At 35.2% G+C, this 21,137-nt stretch overlaps 1 pseudogene; it reads right to left on the bottom strand.

Moving 5' to 3' along the window:
- Window positions 1-203: 203 nt before the first annotated feature.
- On the bottom strand, window positions 204-1,830 carry LOC143683305 (inositol polyphosphate multikinase pseudogene; annotated as a pseudogene).
- Window positions 1,831-21,137: the final 19,307 nt, after the last annotated feature.

Genomic DNA, 21,137 nt, shown 5'->3' with positions numbered 1-21,137 from the left:
TCTTCATTGTTTTCTAATGAACAAATAATTAGTTTTCCTGAGTAAGATTACTAAAACGTTAACCCTTCTACCAAAAGTATAAAGACAAATAAAATACAGATTCACAAAACAAATATTGTACATAGCATTGCAAGTACAGAGATAGTGACTGTTGCTCTTCATTATGATTGGCCCACCTTTTTAAAAAGATTGCAGTAAAGGATTCAATCATCTAAAATATCTTGCAGTACAGTAATTAAATGCTTTAGCCCGTAAACATATCGGTCATCTTCTGTGTTGCTAGGAAACACATGAGCAAAATCTATCATTCACACCTCTACTTCTGCAACATCTTGGCAACCAGTGGGAAGGTGGTAGAAAACTTTGTCTGCTTTGAAAAATACATTTCCATATAAATGTTCCCATGACATGTTCTTTCACCCACTGTCCTGCTTCATATTTTCACTTTTCAATGAAGTCTGACTGTGATGCCTTTTTTTTTCTATAATGAGCATATATTTTAGACAAGATTTCGCCTACTGAAGCCTTTATTTTTCCATTTACTGTGGAACTTAACACATGAAAGTTATTAATGTTCTCCAGTACTTCTGTATCTAACTGTGATCCTTTGGACAAAAATTTTTCTGCCAAAGTTCTTTTGTTCAATTTTGTGGTGGTTAGCAGAGAAGAACCTTCATAAACAAACAGTGATGAACTTGCATAAAAGTTAAGCTGCTTCTGGCTTTCAAACCACTGTAGAATTTTCTGTTTTCTGAATACTGGCACCAACAGCATCTTTTCTTAAGCAGAACCTGTTATGAAAAAAACCTGAAGACTCTATCCTTTATTGATTTTGTTAAACTTCTTCCATAGTGCTGATTGTGTCTCCTAACAATCAGAATGAACACGATAGACCCTCATGCCAAGCACCAAAAACCCAAAGCATCGATGGGTGCTTGTTGAACTGTTGCTGAATCTTCTCAGATGATCTCAGGATCATAGCTTTTTTGCCCTATCATTACATTGATTATATGGGGCATAAAAAATTTATGAGTCATATCTTCCAGTTTTAGGTATAAATCATTTGTTACAGTGGGAGGTGACCAGTTGCTATATTTTGGTCAATATTGCAGTAGTTCTAGAAGAACATTGTCACTATAATCAGCAGCATCTACCATATTATAGAATTCTAGCTCTCTTGGTGGAGAGGGCTGAAACTGTTTGAAAACTGTGCCATCTGGATGTTGCAGTATGCTTACTTTGTCTTTCTCGTACATGTGTCTGGCACATGTACAAGTTGGGCACACAGACATTCAAGAATCGAAGCTTGTTGCCAGCCGACTGCAGGTTGCCCTTGAGGCAGCCTTTACTTGCTGGTGGGGTCCTCATTTGGGGGGGTCCTGGTGCCTCAAGTGGAGGGAAGATGGCGGCTCCGTTGCTGTAATGAAGAGCTGAAATAATGGCAGTGGCTAGAAGAGAAACAAAAGAGAAGAGGGTGGCAGCACATGAAAGCATGGGGGGCGCTCAGGTTCTGCCACGTGGAGGCCCAGGGGTTTCCGCTGCTGGTGCCCTCCTAGGCCCTGGGAGGGAGTCCATGCGGCAGAAGGCTCAGGCACTCTCCTTTTCAACTCTCAACAGAGCATGCCTTCTGGCTCCAGCTCCTCCGCTGCTGTGGCTGCCACCCCAGCGCTGGCAGGGAGGTGGAATCAAGCTGAGGAGTGGTGGCAGCAGCAGGTGTACCTTAGTCCACCCTCTTCTCAGAAGTCCTCTCTTCTATTTTAAAGAATTAATTTTACTTACACACACTCCATATCCATCAAAAACGTGCCCCCTTTTACTCTCTAAGCCCATCACCTACTAACCTATAATCTACTTAGTGTGAATTTATTTCCAGACATCTGTTATAAATCATCATATACAATATTTGTCCTTTTGTGTCTTGCTATTATAAATTGCTGTTATAAATAGCATTTTTCCCCCCAAAGGTTGGAAATGGCTTTGGAATTGGGTAAAGGGTAGAGGCTGGAAGATTTGTGTGGCTCTTGAATGAAGAAGATTAGATTGCTTTGGAGAGTCTGATAGAAAAATATGGACATTAAAGCTGCTTCCTATTAGATCTTAGAAGGAAATGATGAATGTGTTATTGGAAATAGGAAGGAAGTCAGTCCTTGTTATGAACTTGGACATTAGCTGAGGAGATTTCCAAGCTAAGTGTAGACGCTGTAGACTGGCTTCTCATTACAGCATATAGTAAAACGTAAGAGGAAAAAGATTCTCTGAGAAATGATGAGAAATGAGCTTATCATCACAAGGAAACCAACAATAGAGGATTTGAAAAATTCCTTGTCTATCCAAAAATGCCTCTATTAGGGTCCTTCCTGGGTCTTTGGTAAGTGAGCCCCCTGAGGACAGCATTCCCTGTGACAGTTTAACTGAACAACTATTTGCTAAAGAGAGAGTAGCTGAAAATGGGTACAGTTAGCCATTTCAGTGGATGTCAGAATTGGGGAAATGCAGTTATCCAGGAACCATCTGTGGAAATCTATTTCCTGATCTTTGGAAGACCTGGAACTGAATGCAAAGCTGAGAAGGTTTTTGTGAAAACTGTGGGAGCAGAAGCAATGCCTGAAAGATACAGAAGGGACAAATAGAATAGAGAATGACTTCAGGGACTGAACCATGGAAGCTGAGGTCTGGACTGAAGAGGTCTTGGGCCAAGAGAGCAGCCCACCCACATGTAAAAGAACAGGCCTGCCACTGTGCTTGGAAAGATGATCCTTGGACCCCACTCTCCAAGAAGAGTGCCTCCACACCCCCATCCCAAAACTAAGAGTCCTGCCATTCCTTGAGAGACTGACCACCATTCTATTGTTGAGAGAAGGTGGGGCTTATCCTTCAGTATTTGGGGAGAGTATAACTCCTACACATGCTGATTTTTGCCTGGAGGACAAAGAATCAAGCCACGGATAGCTCTCAGACCTTGGGATCCAATGAAGGGTGCCCTGCTGTGTTTTGAACTTGTTTGAGACCCATTATTTCTGTTTTCCTTTCAATTTATTCCTTCTGAAATGGAAATGCTTATCCTATTGCATTGGATAAGCCAATGTATACTGGAAGCAGATAAGTAGTTTTGCAGGTCGATCAGGCAGAGCAATATTGTCATAGGTTGGACCACACCTATTAGCCAATTTTGATGAGACTTTGTACTCATTGTTGTTACTGGAATGATTAAGGCTTAGGACATTGTGGTGGAAAGAATGTATTTTGCATGTGGGAAGAAGACGTCTTTTTGAGGTCCATAGTACTGTGGGGGATTGAATCATGTTGCCCATAAAAGACATGTTCAGTTACCAACCCCTGGTCCTGTGGGTGTGAACCCATTTGTAAACAGGACCTTTGAAGATGTTATTAGTTAAGCTGTACCCAAACTGAATGAAGGTCAGCCTTAATCCAATATGGTTGAAGTCCTTATAAGCAAATAAATTGAACACAGAAATAGGAGAAGCAAGAAGCTGAAAGTCAAAAGTACCTGGAAGAGAAAGTAATATATTGTCATGTGATGTAAAAGCCAAGGAATTCTGAAGATTGCAGGCCAGCCAGAAGATGCTGACCCAGAAGGAAGCAAGCCTTCTAGTTTCTGAAATCATAAGCCAATAAATTGCTATTGTTAAGCCAACCCATTGCATGATATTTGTTTTCGCAGTCAGGAATTAAAACACTAGGTCATGAAGATTTACTCCTATGTTATTTTCTAAGATTTTCCCCTGTGTTATCTTTTACAATTTTAGCTCTTCTATTTAGGTCTTTGATTCATTTTGAGTTAATTTTTGTATATGGTGTGAGGTAATGGTCTAACATCATTATTGTGCATGTGGATATCTAGTTTTCCTGACAACATTTGTTGAAGAGACTATTCATTCACCATTGCATGTACTTAGCACCCTTGCCAATAATCAATTGGCCATAGATGTGTGCTTTATTTCTGTACTTTTAATTCTATGCATTGGTTTATATGTCTGTCTTTATGAAAGTATCACACCATTTTGATTACTTTAACTTTGTAGTACAGTTTGAAAATGGGAAGTGTGAGTCCTCCACCTTTGTTCTTTTACTAAATTGTTTTGGCTATTTGGGATCCCTTTCAGTTGCATATGACTTTGAGGATTGGCTTTTCCAGTGCTGCAAACAAGGCTGCTGGGATTTTCATAGGGATTGCATAGAATTGGCAGAATCACTTTTGGCAATATTGACATCTTAACAATATTAAGTTTTCCAAGCCGTAAATATGGGATGTTTCACCATTTATGTAGGTCTTCCTTAATTCCTTTCAGCAGTGTTTTTGTAGTTTTCAATGTATTTGCCTTTTATATTCTTATTTAAATTTATTCCTTGGTGTTCTAGTTTGCTAGCTACCAGAATGCAATATACCACAAACAGAATGCCTTTTAAAAAGGGGAATTTATTAAGTTGCTAGTTTACAGTTCTAAGGCCAAGAAAATGTCCCAAATAAAACAAGTCTCTAGAAATGTCAATCAAAGGTATCCATCCAGGGAAAGATACCTTGGTTCAAGAAGGCCAATGAAGTTCAGTGTTTCTCTCTCAAGTGAGAAGGCACATGGCGAACATGGCCAGGGCTTCTCTCTCATCTGGAAGGACACATGGCGAACACAGCATCATCTGCTAGCTTTATCTCCTGGTTTCCTGTTTCATGAAGCTTCCTGGGAGGTGTTTTCCTTCTTCATCTCCAAAGGTCGCTGACTAATGAGCTCCCTGCTTCTCATGACTATGTCATTCTTCTCTGGCTCTCTCTGGATCTCCTATTCTTCAAAATGTTTCCTTTTTTATAGGACTTCAGAAACTAATCAAGACCCACTCAAATGGGTAGAGACATGTCGTCACCTAATCTAGTTTAACAACCACTCTTGACTACATCACATCTCCAGGGAGATCATCTAATTATAGTTTCAAACATACAGTACTGAATAGAGATTAGAAAAAATGGCTGCCTTTACAAAATGAGATTAAGGTTAAAACATTGGTTTTCTAGGGGACATGCATCCTTTCAAACCAGCACACTTGGTATTTTATTCTTTTTGGTAATTTCTTTTTACCTTTTTTTTTTTGCATGGGCAGGCTCTGGGTCTCGAACCGGGGTCTCTGGCATGACAGATGAGGATTTTGCTACTGAGCCACCATCGCAGTGCCTTCTTTTAGGTAATTTTGCAAATGGAATTGATATTTTAATTTCCTGTTCAGATTGTTCATTGCTTATGTATAGAAACAAAATTGATTTTTTGTGTGTTGATTTGTACCCCCCACTTTGTTGAAATCATTTATTGACTAACAGTTTTATTGTGGATTCCTTTGAATTTTCTATATATGTTGTCAAGTCATCTGTAAATAGATAGAGTTGTACTTGCTTTCCAACTTGAATAACTTTTATTTCTTTCTTTTGCCAATAGCTCTAACTAGGCCTTTTAGTACAATAGGAATATCAATGATGTACATAAACATCCTTGCTTTTGTTCATTATTTTGTGGGAAAGGCTTTAAGTCTTTCACTATTTAATATAAAGTTAGCTGTGGGTATTTTGTTAGTTGCTTTTATAATGTTGAGATACTTCCCTTTTATTCCTAGGTTTCTGAGCTAAGTGTTTTTATAAAGAAAGGGTGCTGGACTTTGTGTTTTTATTTCCTTTTTTCTATTTATATAGTGTATTACATTACTGAATGTTGGAATTGAACTACTCTTGAATTTCTGGGAGAAATCTCACTTGGCCAGAGTAAATAACCATTTTAATGTGCTATTAACTTTGGTTTGCTATTATTTTGGATTTAGTTTATTATTATTTTCTTAAGGATTTTTGTGTCTATATTCATTAGGGAAAGTCTAATGATTTTCTATTTTTGTGATGTCTTTATCAGGCTTTAGTATCAGGGGAAGGTTGGACTCATAAAATGAATTAGGAGGTGTTCTCTTCTCTTCAATTATTTGGAAGAATTTCAGAGGAGTTGGTGTTATTTCTTCTTTAAATGTTTGGTAAAATTCACTAGTGAAGCAATCTGGTCATGGGCTTTTCTTTGGTGAAAGGTTTTCGTTGTTTATTCTCTCTGTGTACTTGTTAATGTTTCTTTAGGATTTCTATTTCTTTTTGGGTCAACTCAGGTAGTTTGTGTATTTATATGAATTTTTCAACTTTATCTAAATTTTCTAATATGTTGGTGTACAGTAGTTCATAATGTTCTCAGACTTTTCTCTGTTTCTTTGTCAGTCTGGCCAAAGACTTGCAAATTTTATTGCTTTTTTTAATATGTTTTTTTTTGAACAATCAATTTTTTTTGTTCTATTGATTCTCTCAATTGTTTTTCTGTTCTGTATTTTACTTACCCTTCTGTAATCATAATTATCCCCTTCCTTCTACCAACCTGCACTTTGGATTTTCTTTTCATATTTCCTCAAGATATGACATTAAGTTATTAGTTTGAGAGCGTTCTTTTTAAATGTAGGCATTCATAGCTATAAAATTCTATCTGGGCACTGCTTACACTGCCTCCCATAACTTTTGGTAAGGTGTGTTTTCATTCTCACTTCTCTCTAGGTATTTTCTAATTTTCCTTGTAATTTTTTTCACCCATTTTTTTTGTTTAAGACTGTTAAATTTTACAGTTTTTCATCTATTATTAGTTTCTAGTTTTACTCCATTGTGGCCAGAAAAATTACTTCATATGGTTTCATATTTTAAAATTTATTAAGACTTCTCTTGTGCCCTAAAATATGGTCTATCCTGGAGAATAATCCACGTGCAATTGAAAAGAATGCATGCCGTGCTGTTGCTGGGTGGGCTGTTCCATATATGTCTATTAGATCTGTTTGGCTTATAGTGTTATTCAGGTACTCTATTTCTTTATTGATTTTCTGTCTAGCTGTTCTATCTAGTATTGAAAGTGTTGTATTGGAATCCTCAACTATTATTGTAGAACTGTGTATTTCTTCCTTCAATTCTGTCAGTGTTTGCCTCAAATATTTTGATGTCCTGTTGTTAGGTGCATATATGTTAATAATTGTTAATTTTTAAATTGACTCTTTTATTGATATATAATGTCCTTGTTTGTCTTTTGTAATAGTTTTTTATTTAAAGTCTATTTCTTCTGCTATCAGTATAGCCACCCAGCACTCTTTTATTTATTAATTTATTTTGTATGCTGTATGGTGGGGACATTCTTTTTCCATGTGACTAACTCACTATTGCAGCACCATTTGTTGATTTTTTTGTGGGGGGTGGGGTGGGGAGTTCATGGGCTAGGAATCGAGCCCTGGTCTCCTGATGTCAGGTGAGAATTCTACCACTGAACTGCCCTTGCATCCCCTGCCTCCAACTCTCTTTGAATTACTATTTTCATGGACTGCTTTTTTTTACATTCTTTCACATTCAACCTGTTTGTGTCTTTGGAACTAAGATGAGTCTCTTGTAAACAGATTATAATTGGTTATGGTTCTTTATCCATTTTGACAGTCCCTACTTTTTGATTGGAGACATTAGTCAATTTTCATTTAAGTTAATTATTGAAAGTGCAAGATTTACTTCTGCCATTTTGCTAATTGTTTTTTCTTGTAAGCCTTATACTTTTTTTATCCCTCCTTTCCTCCATTACTACTTTCCTTTTTATTTAGATAAACTTTTATAATGAGTGATTTTGAATCACTTTTTATTCCCTGCTTTGTTAAAATTTGTTATTTTCTTCATGGTAACCATGGGGATTACATTGAGCATCTTAAATTTACTACAATTTAGTTTACATTGATAACAACTTAATTTCATCAACCTACACATATTCTGTTCCTTTGCTGCTATGACCCTCCCTTTTATGTGGCTCCTTCCAAATTACATATTTATGTATTGTGTGCCCAGTAACAAAGGCTTATGTTTATTTTACATCCATTTCAATTTCAAGCCACAAAAGAATTAAAGTATAACATTATAGATGAAAACTGCATTAATACTAGCATTTATATTCTTCCATAAGAATGTCACTTTTTTCTTGTTGTTTTTAACATTCTGTCTTTTGGCAGTTTGATTATAATATGTCTTGGTTTATATATCTTTGGGTTCATCCTGATTTGCAGTTTTAGTTTCTTAAAATATATGAATATACAAACTTATCAGACTTGGGATATTTTCAGTCATCTGTCCTCAAATAATTTTTTCCCCTTTATTTCTCTTTTCTCCTTTTGAGACTCTTTGATGCATATATGCATGTGCTTGATGGTGTCCTTAGTCTATGCTCATTTTTTTTCATTACTGTTTTTTTTTCTGCTTCTCAGACTGGACAATTCGGTTGTCTTGCCTTCAGGTTCACACATTCTTTCTCCTCTCTCCTCTAATCTGTTGTTGAACTCCTTTTGGATTTCTCACTTCAGTTATTGTATTTGTCAGCTTCAGAATTTCCATTTGATTCTTCTTTATAATCTGTATCTCATATTGAAATTCTCATTTTGTTCCTCTACTTTTTTCTTGATTTCCTTTAGTTCTTTCCCCATGTTTTCCTTTAGTTCATTTATCTTATTTAAGAGCGTTGATCTAAGATCTTTTACTAGTGATTTCAGAAACTAAGCTTCCTGTGGAATAGTTCTGCTAAATTCTTTTTTCCTGTGACTGGGAAATAGTTATAGTATAATAGCCTTACATATTTTGTAATTTTTTGTTGAGCATTGAAATTTCTTAGTATTGCATTGTGATAACTGAAAAATCTATTTTTCCCACTCTTCAGTCTACCAGACTAAGACCAAGAAAGAGGGAGAGAGAGAGAGAAAAAAAAACAAACAAACAAGAAAAGAAAGAAAGAGAGTAAAATATCCATAGGTATAAAATTTATGGATGTGTCTCATGTAACTGTGGGAATGTAGAGGCCAAAATCTGCAGGCAGGCTGTGAAGCTGACAATTCTGATGAAGGGTCTGGATGAATTCCTCAGGAGAGGCTCACCGGCCAAACAGGAAGAGAATCTCTTCTGAATCCTCCTTAAAAGCCTTCCAATGATTAGATTGCAGAAGATACTCCCCTTGGCTGATTACAAATGCAATCAGCTGTGGATACAGCCAAGATGATCATGATTTACTTCTATGAAATGTCCTCATAACAGCAAACAGGCCAGCACTTGCCCAACCAAACAAACAGACACCACCACCTGGCCAAGTTGACACATGAAACTGACCATGACACCAATTTTTGAAGAATAAGGTTTTCTCTGCCTGTCCTGGCCCCAACCCCGCTGCTTACAGGGTTTTGTGGGGGTGGAGGGTAGAATCCTGGCAGTGATTCCCAGCCACACTGCATTTCCATAGCTGCTGTCATGACTGAGGAATGGGGGCTGATGGCTGATTTGTGCTTTCACTGACAAAAGCTGAACTCTTGGAGCCTCTCCCTTTATCTGGCACTCCTATGGTTATTCTAAACATCCAGTCTGGCTTCAAGGTTACCACCTAGTCAATTCCAATCCCTTTTTAGAGTTCATTTATTTTTTTGTTAGAGGGAAGTAATCTGTAAAACTCCTACTCCATCATTTTGAGTCTGTGCAGTCTGAAAATTTCTTATTTAATTGACCTATGTTTGCAGTGGTTCTCAAAGAAGAAAAAAAATCTTTAATGATTCGATTGTTTATATGATGATGTTTTTATTTTCCAATTTAGGGCTTATTTAGTGACAATTACAGTGAAGATTAGGTTACAGCAAAGTCACAGACAGAACAGTATGGCCACTCTGGTCTCAAGGAGTTTGAGGAGTCTAAGAGCAGGTGAGGGGCCTGCACATTCCACCCAGGTGCTGTCCAAGGTTACCCTAGCTGGAGAAATGACGCTGAGGCTGCAGAGCAGAGTCCCATGTGTCATGATGCTACATGCTTGTGGCAATCATTTCCTCTGGTAAGGTCAGAGTCATAGGGAAGAGAAGTAAATGTGAGTCTTGCAGCTTTACTATAAGGGGTATGAACTAATTAGCTGTACTCCTTTAGCAAAGTCATTTTAAGTATTGATGACTCCTCTACCATGTGGAAGATAATATAGTTAAAAGTATTTTGAAAAGCATGAAGTGCTATATAAACATAAGTTATTACCATTATAATTTAATTCATTTTTAGTAGCTTTTAAATGTCAAAGATATTTAAATGCTTAATTTTCTTCCTCCTGACTAACATAGTACTGGGAACACCCTTCCTGAAGTAAAGGACAGGAAATGGCTCCTTTTCTAATCTTAGAATTTTCCTTTGCCATCAACTGTGGAATTGTTATCAGAAAGGCTATGTGTCTGGTTCTGAACAAGTGAAAAGCTAAATGTGCTGCTAAAAAATGGAAAGAAAACTTTTTCATGTAAAGTTCAAAATGGAATAATTGGCATTTGTGGTAGATATTGATGATTGCCTAACCAATAGCTGATCTCTAAACCTCTTTGTCTTGGCTGGCAGAAGAAATATCCAGCCATAGAGGCTAAAAACCAGATATTCACTTTCTTAGCCTGCTTCGTGATTATTAATACAGGCACATTGGATGTAATTTTGATGAATGTGATCTGAAGCTAAGTTTAGGGGACTTATAGGAAAGATTCCCTTTCTAAAAATGAATAAAATTGTACAAGGAGAGAGAAGCCTCTCCCTTCTTTCCTGCAGAAGGCAATGTCAGAGTGGACCTAATGCTTGGATATGCTGCAGCCGTCTTATAATCATGAAGACAAGGGCAGGAGAATCACTGGGAAGCTGATCCAGCTCTGAGTTCACTGGACCAATGTTAGAATAACCTACCTTTAGGTATATTGTTTTTGAGAAAATATTTGGCAAGTGATTATTTGTATTCAAAAGGAAAAGGGAGTCGATGATGATAATATGTTTTGAAGCCTGGTTAACTGGGTGAATGGTGAAGCCATTTGCAGGATGGTATATGCTCATAGGTGAAGTCTAGGGCAAAAGAAAAAAAATGGTAGTGAATTGAAGAAAATGAATGCTTTAGAGCTCTCAGATACTGCAAGCAGAAGGACTGTGTTGAAACAGGGCATTAGTTTAGTGTAGCCCACCACAAACAAGGCCACTTAAGCATACATTTTCTTCCAATAATCTTTTATAGCAACTTACCCTTAAAACTTAAAGGATAACAAAAGATCATCTTATATTTGGGGCTAATGGAAAAACAAACAAGCCAACAAAAACTAGAGCCAGAACCAAGCAACAACAAAAGAATCTTAGAAAAAACAGGTTGAATACAAGCAGCAGAAGACCACTGGATAGCTACAGAATTTTTTCTTTATCACTGTGTTCAGTAGTTAACTAGGATGTTGTAGTATTGAACATTTTCTATCTTTATTTCTTGGAAGCAGGGCATTACTTGTCTATCTGAATGTTTAGTTCTTTCTTCTTTTCAGTGAAATTATCTAAATAATTTTGAAGACCTTTTCTGTGGCTCTTATTTGTAATTGAATGAGGAAAACAAAACAACAAAAGAAACAAATTAAAACCCTCAGGCAGAATTAAGCCTTTGTCGTTAGGTTCTTTGTTTGCTTGCAGCAGAATAAATATTTTCCTTGTACAGTTAGACTTAATTTGCAATACTGTCTGGATTACTATTTTCAAAGCACTTTCCAAAGACCAATCAGTAATCAACCTTGTGAATTGCTAAATGATACATACTATAGAAAACCAATGGTGAGTGAATTTGAAAATGGCTTTGTTTCAGGGAAGGCCAGCTGGACATGTTCCCTCATTTGAGGGCCTCTGCCTGACTACTGGACCTTCAGTCTAAGTTTAGTAACCTAATTCTGAGTTCCTGCATAATAAGATGGGACGTTTAATTATTTATTCAAAATATATGTATCAATTTTTTTAAAAATGTTTTATTTTTTAGGTTTTGATACAGCATAATAGTACCTTTGTAAAACAAATCTGAAACAACTTTATGTTTGAGGAAAATTCAATATAAATATTTTGGAGTGACTTCTTTTAGAACTTCTCCCATTAAAAAAATGCTTACTGGTCTGTTTAGTTGTCAGCTTCTCCTGTCTGAGACAATTTTGATATCTTAGATTTTATATTTAAAATGATTAACTCTATTGTGGTAGTTAGTTTCAGGTGTCAACTTGGCCAGGTGATGTTGCCTAGTTCTGTTGCTGTGGATTTGAACATTAGCTTGTGAAACTCATCTATGGCTGATTATATCTGCAGTGTCTAAGGGGAATGCTTTCTGATGTTTAATTTAATTCATGGGAAGCTTAAAAGAGAGAACTCAGTGCAGCACAGCCTTAGCAGCTCAGCCCAGACCTTTGGAAATGCAGAAAGGAATTGCCCTGGGGAAAGCTGTTGGAACCCAGAAGCCTGGAGAGAAGGCCAGCAGAGATCATTCTGTGCCTTACCATGTAAGACAGAACTACAGATGAAAGTTAGCTGCCTTTTCTCTGAAGAACTATACATTTTTAAATAAATAAATCCGCTTTTATTAAAAGCCAACCCATCTCTGATGTGTTGCTTTCTGGCAGCTTTAGCAGACTAGAACATTTATTGTTCAAAAAAAAAAATCAATAAATGTAATTCAGTTTCATTTTAAAAAACAAAAAGTTTGCACAAATTATATCAATCTTGGCTGCTTTTCCTCACTGTTGGATTTGAATTTAGTGACTTGGCTGTCAGAAGTTTGTAAAACTAAATATATTAGTTAGATATTTCATTTGGGTTTTAGAGGACAAGACTAGAGATAACTGGCTTAAACAAAGTTTACAAGGTTCTTGTAGGAAATAAGATCAGATGATAGCAGTCGAAGAGTGAAGATGTAAGTTTATTCTCATCAGGGAATTCATTTCCTTCAGGCTTTCTGCTCTCCTATAGTTCACACATAACTTCCATTCCAAGGTTGTTTCATTGCCTAAAATGGTTTCTGGAAATCTAGCCATCACAGCTATATTCAAAGCAGAAAGCAGAAACAAGGTGTCGATACATAAAAGCTAAGACCCTCTCAAATTCTCCTGACATTTCACTGGTCACTTGTACTGGAGGGGCATCTGGGAAATGTAATTTTCAGCTAGACCCACTGCCCAAGCTCTATTAGTAAAGAAGAAAGGGGGATGGCAATTAAGTCTAAAACACCCAGTATCTGCCACACTAAATATACAGAAATCTTTCTTGCATTAGAATTGTCACAGAATCCAAGTCATGGGATAATCCATTAAGAAAAATACTCATTATAATTTATTATTGGTTCTTCAGTTTAAAAAAATAAGATTTATTTGCTCAAGAGTGATTATCTTAATTCTATTTGACTAAATGTTGTTAAAACTTTCCAGCATAGAGTAGCAATGGTAACCTGAAGAATAAATGCTCTTATTTTGCTTCTTTTTTTGTTTTGTAGGCAAGTATTAATAAATCAATTTTTCTTGATCATGGAGCTAGCTGTATTTTAGTCTTTGTTTTTTGTTTCCAGTTGTACATTCTCACATAAGCTAATATAATTTTTCTTGCAAATATTAAAACAACTTAACTTCCAGTAACACTCCCAATATGGTAACTCAGGTTAAAAAAGTAAAATATGGGCATCCTAAACTGACTGCTATAATATATCATAAAGCAGAAACTAAATAATTAGAAACATTTATCAATATGCGGTTAATATGTTTTCAGTCAGCTAATGGCTGATGTTATTGCCAATGTATATGCATATATGCTCAGAGGCCAATTCATAGTTAACATCTGCAAAAACAATTCTAGGTTAGATAAATTCTGGTTGGAGTTGAGTCCTATGCCAAGTGTCTTCCTTGAATAGAATTTCTTGTCTGAAGCATTGCAGTAAAACATTTTATATCCAGTTAGATAGGGACCAAGTTGATGAGTATCTGGTTATGATTCCTTATATTGATTGAGTAAATGACCTTCCCATAATATTTTTAAGTGATTTATTTAAATAAATTCCTGGTACAGTTATGCTAAACATTCCTTATATTCTGTGACACCTCAAAGTATTATTAGAAGAGCAAAATTATTCTTTATTAACCTGTAACTGAAGTTTCTTTATGTGAATATCTTATATTTGCTTTACATAATAATTTATACAAGTAATATGTGATAACCATACATATTTGCATATATTCCATGCATTTGGCCATTTTATTTCTGTCACTTAATAGTTGTGCATCCTTGGGTAACCTCTGTGGCTCTGCTACTCCATTTCTAAAGTAATATCAGTACCTACTTCTTAAGTATGCATTAACTAGCCACATGAGAACAGGAATTTAATTCTATATAATTTTAATTGACTTAAATTTAAGCAGTCTCATGTGTCTGTGGCTACGGTATCAGACCTTGCAGGTCTATAGCATTGCAGGATTCTAAATTTACCTGCATTCATCAGTAAAACAGCACTATAATTAGGAAAAAAATAGTTTGTGGGCCCACAATACTCATTCATTTCCAGAGAAGTCTGGTGAACTTCCAGTGTGTTAATTATGTCTTACCTTTTTACACTTAAACAGAAGTCAATTTATTATGCCCTTATATTTGCGTATGATGACTAGCCACTTTCTTAATAAATTGTGTGTTTGTGCTTTTAATTTAGATGCTTAAGATTTGTTAAAATCTGGTGATCACACTGAAGTTGGCTCACAAAAGTCCAGAGAAAGAAGAAATTCTTGTTAACAGGGGAAAATAAAGGCAGGCTGCACATTAAAATTGCCTGAGTCATAAAAAAATCCTGGTGTTTGACCACCATTCTCAAAGATTCTGGTTTAATTAGTCTACGGAAAAGCAATGCTTTGGTATGTTTTTAACTTTCGGGTGATTCAGATAGACAGCCAGGAAGAGAAGCACTGGCTAAAGCTTTTGGGGAAGGATAACATACCATTAATTCTCAGAGCATCTAAGGAATTTGGGGCATGTGTTATTCTCGTTTTAGAGACATGCTTATCAAATCTCCACTTAGTTGCTTAAAAGAATATTTTGACAGGCATACCCAGTGATTCTGATGCAGAAGAAGCTTGGATTACATGTTGAGAGACACAGCTTTAGAGGTCAATTAGAGATGCCAACTTCTCAAGCTTGTGATGAGATATGAGATAAGTAAGTAAAAGAACTTTGACTACTTTAAAATGCTATATATGTATATATATAATGTAAAATACTTTAGGCTTGTTAGATTCCAAATTCTTGGGTAAGTGGGTTTGAATTAAGTATGGTATTTATGAGATGATGGTGACACATGGATGCTAGTAGCAAAGGTAGTATACATAAATAAATGAGATCTGTAGAGGAATAATGCACCTTATCTCTTTGCCTGTTTAGTAATGATGGATCATGACATCATCCCTTCTCTAGCTGTGAATGTATAAATTTAGACATGATGTAAGTTTCCATCTCATAATCGCCCCTGGCAATGAAAATTTGAACAGCTGTCTGTCTCCTTAAAGGTCTTATAAGGTGCCATTTATCACCATGGTAAATTTAAAATGGTCCAACTCTGTTTTCCAGCTTTTGTACACTTAGAAATCTTATGTTGTCTGAGAACATATGCAATTTTAGGATGTTATATTTTTATTAACCAAATTAACTGATGTAAACAGATAAGAACCCAAATTTATTAATTCAAAATGAAAAATTATTACTACACAGAGCAGAATGCTCATGTTCCTTAGATTAATGCCTTCTATCCCTATGAGCTATGCATGAGAAACCAAACATGATCAAAGGTTACTTACTAGACATGGCACCAGAATAAAGAGAGTAGTTAGATTAATTGAACTGTAATGGCATCAGACTAAAGGATACTGAAGCATTCGTATCACAATAGAGATGTTCTTAAGATGGGCCGAAACACTTGGAGTCTGATGTCTAGATTCCCTCTCCCCTGGTTAGAGCTCAGATGGGCACTGCCAATATTTCCTTCTATGACATTCCTTCCATTTTGCTTCCTTGGCTGAAAAATCCACTTTCTATTGGCATATTCTTTCTCTAACTATGTAGCACATTCAGTTGGATTTTAGTCTTCTGTTAGTACTGGTTGCAAAGAGCAGCATTCTCAGATTTCCACAGGTAATGGAGAATGCAAGGTTATTGTGAGAGTTCAAGTTGTAGTGATATCAGTGAATTGTGGAGAATTTGTATATGTTTCGGGATACAACCACAACCATAGTGATATTATAGCAACTCTGGGAGTCCAGCAGCAGCTCTATTGACTGTAGCTCTATGGATGTACATTTATAAGTGATCTTTTCTTATATCTAACTTTAGTATCATTAAATATGGTCATGACTTATCTTTCTTTAAATCTCTTTTATTGCTTCTGGTTATCTCTGAGTGTCTCACAATCAACATCCCTGAGAGAAGATACAGTTTATTCTCTTTACTATTAGCAGGAAACACACATGTTGCGTAGGGTTCTCAGACCAGCTGGGACCCATGAGCTATTTGTCTTTTCTTTGTTCAGTTTATCAGTAGCTGCCTCTGTTAGAATGCTAACGTGTGGCCTCAGTGTGAAAGGCGTGGATACTTGTGAATGAATCCCTACTTTTAGTCCCTCTCACAACAGGACTATTGAGCCTGTTAGGCACTTAGGCCTCCACGTCTTTATAGTTCACAGAAAGTCTTGCAGACCTGGGAGAAAAATCTGTCTTTCTATAGTGTTTCAAAACTGTGCTCTAATCAATTATGCATTGATTTTAAAGTTTAACTCTCAGAGAACAATCTTATTCCCTTTATTTACAAGCTCTTGGGGAGTGTCCCCTTAATACTACAACAGAGATTAAATTTGGCAAGCTAGTTTTAAACAGAGTGGGTAGAGCTAGCCAGAAAGGTCAGGCATGGAATCTGACCAAAGTAATTGGGACAATCAAAAAGAAACTGCAAAACAATATTTTCCTGAATCTAAGATACTTAATGGAATTTTTATATCATACATAGCATTATGGTTATGACTTAGATAAGTTTTCATATAGAAACAATATGAAGTCAGGCTTTCATATCTTAGGGCAATAAAGGGATTATTTTTTACAAAATAGTAACATAGAATTTTATTCACTAAAAGAAATTAATGAATCACTATTATGAAGTAAAATGTCCTTCTTATCCTTTAAGACATACCAATTTTAAAGAAACCAGGATCTGCATGAACATAAATTGGTCCATATTCTATATTTCATAAATATTAAATATTGCATCTGAAATCAAATGCTACATGTAATAATCCTCAATAAATTCTTTATAAATGTGTCCACTAAATTTTAAAGGAGATAAATATTAATATCATTATTGCTGTTTGAATTTCCTCAAATTGCTGATTACTTACTTTGCTTATCAATTTAATTTTTACCCAATATATTTTATAGAATATATGCACTACATTGGACAGAAAAATCTTATATTTGTGTGTTTGTTTGTTTGTTTATTAGAGAAGTCATGGGTTTATGGAACATGATTGCATAAAATACAGAATCCCTTATACCACCCTATTACTAACACCTTGCATTGATTTATGTTTATGTTTAAAATTAGGAGGTCCCAGGAATTTGTTAACTTTGACTATTTGTCATCATTGTAAAACGAATCCAGAAGATATCTTCAATATTACATATCCCAGAGAGTAAGCAGAAATAAGAAATAAATTCCTTGTTAAATTTGACTAAATTTTATGATACAAATACTCTTTCAAATATTCCATATGTAAATGCTTTGTGCTACTTTATTATATGGGTATAAATATCAGTGTAAGTAAATATTCAGTGTGTGAATTTAAGTCTGCCTTGTTGTATATCCACATTATTGAGGATGTGTTGACATTGAGATAAATTATTTTAAACATAGTTATGAAGGAGATGTTTTTCCTCTCAGAAAACAACAGGAAAAAACTCAGTTAATGATTCACTTATGGTTTCTCTTCTTTCTTAATACAACTAAAAGATGTACAAGCATGTATAACTTTTAAAGTAACTTTTACACTGTAATATTTTACAAATTACTCTGCTAAATAAGTGCATTAAGTGTACTTATGTTATTTAACAATCTATTGCAATTATTCTCTGCTACATAATGAGGCAAAATTTTTAAGGTCAGTGTAGAGAAAATCTTGGATCATATATGTATATATATATATATATATATATATATATACACACACAGACACACATGCATATATATATATATATATATATATATATATATATATAACTTTTTTTTTCTTGGAGTATAAATTTTATTTAATGGTAATTCATTTAAAACATCATTTATATTAAGCCAAACATTTGTTATGAAAAGAGGCAAAGATATCACCCAACTAAAGATAGCACAATATACATCACATATATTTCCTATACTATTGAGACCTGAGACTTTCTAGTCTACCCATCTGTGCTGGTTTGAAAGGACATATGTCCCTTAGAAAAGCCATGTTTTAATCTAAATCCCATATCACAAAGGCAGAATAATCCCTATTCAATACTGTATGTTTGAAACTGTAATCAGATCATCTCCCTGGAGATGTGATTTAATCAAGAGTGGTTGTTAAGCTGTATTAGGTGATGACATGTCTCCACCCATTTGGGTGGTCTTGATAAGTTTCTGGAGTCCTATAAAAGAGGAAACATTTTAGAGAATGAGCAATTCAGAGACAGCATAGCAGAATGACATAGCCACGAGAAGCAGAGTCCATCAGCCAGCGACCTTTGGAGATGAAGAAGGAAAATGCCTCCCAGAGATCTTCATGAAACAGGAAGCCAGGAGAAGAAGCTAGCAGATGATGCCATGTTCGCCATGTGCCCTTCCACATGAGAGAGAAACCCTGAACTTCATCGGCCTTCTTGAACCAAGGTATCTTTCCCTGGATGCCTTAGATTGGACATTTCTATAGACTTGTTTTAATTGGGACATTTTCTCGGCCTTAGAACTGCAAACTAGCAACTTATTAAATTCCCCTTTTTAAAAGTCATTCTGTTTCTGGTATATTGCATTCTGGAAACTAGCAAACTAGAACACCATCTTAGTCATTGCCAAAAAAAAATCCAGAATCCTATGTGGTGAGGGTTATGTTCTCACCACATAGGATATATATATATATCTTTTAAGTTTAACAGTACACGTAGTATTAATATTGAACCACTTCACATAAAATACAGAGATCTTACCATGTACAAGTCCATTTAACCTATCTACCATCCTGTATGCAATTGTCATATTAGCACTACAATCTATGCTGCAATGTTATACTATTTCTTTAAACTATGATATATATTTTATTAAATAAAGAGGAAAAATAGTCTTTAAAATTACCCATATTCATATTATTTCCAGTGCTCTTCATTATTTTTCTTGAAGATGTAACTTTCCATCTGGTATCATTTTTCAGCCTAATGAATTTGTGTTATTATTTCTCTTAGAACGGGTCTGCTGGTGAAAAATTATCTTATTTTTTTTTTTTTAACCTGAAAAATGTCTATTTTTCCTTCATTTTTGATGAATAGTTTTTTGGGATACAAAATTCTGGATTGATAATAGTTTTTATATGTTTGCCTCAATTTTTATTAACTAGAGCTATTCAATGTACAGTTCTAAATAGGCCCTGGTTTGATAAAGGCTAACATTCTAAGATAGATAATTTCAAGTGCATATATTTATTTTTTAAATAATTTTTAAACGAAATACATTCTCATGACAAAGGGATAGAAAATAATATTTTCATAGGACTTTAAAAAGTAATACAAAAAGTTCAATTTCTGAGACATCTCTTTAGCAATTTGCATTTACCTATCTTTGAAAATAAATTACCATTAATCTTTTTTTGCCTTAACTTATAAATGTAGAGTAACTTTACCTTTTTTCTAAATGATCAAATGAAATTAAAGTATCACATAATAATTTTAATCCATTTTTCAAGCTGCAAGTGCTTTTTCCCTCTCTGCTATTTATCTTCTGCTTTCTCCAAATTTCCCCTTAGGTGCTGGTAGTTTTCACATAAAATTAAATTATTTCTCCAGTTCTCACTTTTTTTTCTAGCCTTTATCAATCCCTTTTATGCAGGATTCATATCTGATTCATTTCTGCATTCATATATCCACTTTAGCACTTAAAAGTTTTGTATATATAAAAAGTATTCAGTAAATATTTTTGATGTGTAAGAAATATCTTACACCTCCTTTTGCTATTTTTTTTCTAATGAGGAAAGAAGAACAAGTTGTCAGCATGTTGATACTTAGGTATTTTTGAAGGATATTATGATACTTTCTTGGTAAAAGGAAAGTAATATTCAGGTTGAAGGTATTTATATTTAAATGGTATACATATTTTAGATAGATGTTTGTGAGAAAGTGAATTAGAACACATTTTGGTACAGTTTAGGGGTAAGGACTTGGTCATAAATATATTTGAACTTAATGCATTATCAAATTGTTATCTGAAACAAAATCAGGCAACTAAGCTGATAACAAAACTCCTATTAATTGAAGTGGGCCTTGCAATAAAATAAAATAATGAGAAATGTGCGTACCTTTCTGATACAACAAAATTGATGGGAGTCAGGGTGATGAATCAGTGAGAGAGTATTTTTGATTGAATGATGGACAGGAGCAGACATGGAGGATGCTATGAAAGCTTGTGGTTGAGGGCAAGGCTGCGGCCAGGTAGATTAAATCAATAACTCTTTAAATGATTTCCTGAGACCCAGTGCTACTTCGTAGGCCTTCTCAACAAGAAACTTGGGGAGGATCTAGGAGTCACGTAGCAGGTCCAGAAAGAACTTGTAATAGTACCTCAATACTAGCCATTAATATCTGTCCTGAGTGTGCAATGACCCACTGTGAGATCTTCCTGCCATAGGATGGAGGCACTGGGAATTTCATGCTATGTTCATTTGGAAGTAACTTTTGTTGAATTATCAGACTAGTGTGGTCACTGGAGGATTTGTACAGGCTGTTTTTGTTTCATCTAGTTAACTGAGAAACCACCTAAAATACTAAAAAGGATGATCAATAAATGAAAATTTCCAACATTAATTGTTTACTACAATTACCAAAGATATCCCAAAACAGTTGTGTCAGTTAGGATGCTCTTGGCTACAAGTAAAAGAAACCTGGACTATAAAACCCTGACTTTTAACAAATGCCAGGGACATTAATGGCATTTACTGTCTCACAGAGAAGGAGGTCCAGAGGTAGGAAAA

This window comes from Tamandua tetradactyla, chromosome 5 (assembly GCF_023851605.1).
Source record: "Tamandua tetradactyla isolate mTamTet1 chromosome 5, mTamTet1.pri, whole genome shotgun sequence".
NCBI classification, from domain to species: Eukaryota; Metazoa; Chordata; class Mammalia; order Pilosa; family Myrmecophagidae; genus Tamandua; species Tamandua tetradactyla.
This window is presented reverse-complemented; position numbering and strand designations above follow the sequence as displayed.